Genomic DNA, 2,239 nt, shown 5'->3' with positions numbered 1-2,239 from the left:
CACAAATCTTTGAAGGTGTGTATTTGGCTAGCACACCAGACCGACAGGTGTTTAGCTGTTTCCCAGAGGTTTGCTCTGCTTGCAAACCGTTTCCTTCTTTGAGTTTCTACATGCTGTGCAGCCTGGCTGTAATATTGCAGGAGAGTGTGATTTGATATAGAATTAATGCAATGTGTCCCACAAATGGTTGTTTTTTTTATCTTTCTGCTGTGGCTTGAATGGATTTATCCATTCCTTACACTGAATGACATGATGAGTTGTGCTCACTGGCTATTGTGCATCATACCATGACAAAAAATAAATACAATATTTAAGTAAATTCTTGTCAATGTAATGTTGTGTACGTACAGTTCGACTGCCTATCTTTGCGCCCTATTTAATCTCCTGATTTGGACAAAAATTTTGATGCATAAGAATATTGTTCCAATTTGTAGCTAGAGTTGCATGTTAAGGTACCTCACTCTGCTGGATGAACACTGAAGATGAACACTGAATACGTAATACTCTACTCAATAACTTTTGTTCATCTTGTTCCGATATAAGGAAAGCTTGGTATATATAGATGTCACTAAAAGACTGTTTACCATTCTCAGTGTTTGTCAGTACTTTTCTAAATCACAAGTACTTTCTGTACAGGATACCAGGGTGTGGCAGATTCAGGGAGTGTCTCCAGGGAGTGCTCCTTTATTTAAACCCTCACAGGCTGTCTCCTCTTCACTGTGTGGACTCATCTTTTCAATCCAGGTAGGAACAAAATTAGTTTAAACACATACAGGCGTTGCCTCTCTTTTGTAGCATGGTTTTTCAGTAAACTTTTTACCTGTTTTGCTGCGATACAATTGCATGGACAGTAACTCTTTAAATATTATTGCTGATTGTATGTTAAACTGATGCCGGCAGAGTTTTGATAAATGCCCTTTCTGATTTCAGGTACTTGCTTCAGTGACTTTTGACAGGTGCGTTAAAATCTTTAAGAGAATATACAGTATATATTTTTAGAATCATGTTTATTGTCAATTCAGTCAGTCTGCATCATTATCTGTCTAGATCCCCTACACTCACTCACAAATGAGTAGTATGGAGCCAACGCGTTTGGAATTGGCTGTGAGTGTCATGTATGATGTCTTCATGACGCATCAAGAACTTGGAACACTGACCAAAGAAATGTTTAAAAAACTAGTATTTGAGGAAATGCCTTCTTTTCAAGAGGTGAGGAAAATCATTGTACTCTGTAACACTACATCACTGCAAATAACTACAGTAACTGAAGGTGTAAGGTACAACATAGACATTGGCATAAAGTCTTTCTGTTAGTTAGAATGAATTCACTAGAATAAATTAAATATTGACATGGACCAGAAAAGTTTGCATATTTAGTTTGAGAATTCTGGCAGGCACCCTACACAAAAAGCTAATGGTCAATAAATAAAATTTAAGTTAAACCTTTTCGGACACATGACAGGAACAAAATTTGAAACAAATTTTTATTTCTTCACATACTAAAATGGATTTGAGGAAAACAAATAAAAACACCAAGTCAAAGTAGTCATTGCATCTGTATTGTACTAAAACCTTTCATTCATTCTTTGCTTTGCAACAGATGACTGAAACAACCACATGCACTTATTTGTTTGTCTTCTGTCCCGCAGAAGGACTTTGAAAGTATGTTCAAAACTGTGGACCTGAACAATGATGAGAATATCAGCTTCAGTGAGTTCAGCCTACTGGTTTCCCTATATGCCAGTCTCAACTATGAATTCCTCACATCTTTGTCACAGCGACAATCAAAATAACGATAATGAATGTGTAAAAACACTATCGATGGGAAATGAACACATTACCATCTGACCTATGTGGTGTCACGTCACAATAATAAAAGTGATATTGTTCAAATCTTGCTTTCTTGTTATTTTATTATTTTTTGTTAGGTTTGTGGAAAAAACTAGAGAAGGGCTTTTTATTTTGTTATTTCCAAGCACAGCATACGTTAAATGTAAGACTCTTTTCATTAGAATATAAGGAGAAGGTTGAGTGATAAAGTAGGCACCATTCTTGTCAGGGGAGACTCCAACACCTTACAGGTTTCACCCAGGAGATGCATTCAGGTCTCATTCTGTATAATATGATATATAGTATAGTTTATAGTAATATGGATTATACCCCATATCACTAGTCCTGACCCTTCAGCAGAGTTGAGGAGAAGTGGGTGTGAAAGTTATGGGCACATAATTAAACAAAA

General features: G+C 36.4%; 1 long non-coding RNA gene across 2 annotated transcripts; it reads left to right on the top strand.

Annotated features, from left to right (window-relative positions):
* LOC139299340 (uncharacterized) lies at positions 1-1,893 on the top strand. Of its 2 annotated transcripts, none has more exons than XR_011598774.1 (5): positions 1-15; positions 637-744; positions 931-956; positions 1,048-1,209; positions 1,650-1,893. It is a non-coding gene; the product is annotated as an uncharacterized lncRNA (long non-coding RNA). The 2 variants fall into 2 exon arrangements; XR_011598775.1 differs by having other exon boundaries at positions 1,023-1,209.
* Positions 1,894-2,239: the final 346 nt, after the last annotated feature.

Source organism: Enoplosus armatus, chromosome 16 (assembly GCF_043641665.1).
Source record: "Enoplosus armatus isolate fEnoArm2 chromosome 16, fEnoArm2.hap1, whole genome shotgun sequence".
Classification (NCBI taxonomy): Eukaryota; Metazoa; Chordata; class Actinopteri; order Centrarchiformes; family Enoplosidae; genus Enoplosus; species Enoplosus armatus.
Note: the sequence above shows the minus strand (reverse complement) of the source record. Positions and strands in the feature narration are given on the sequence as shown.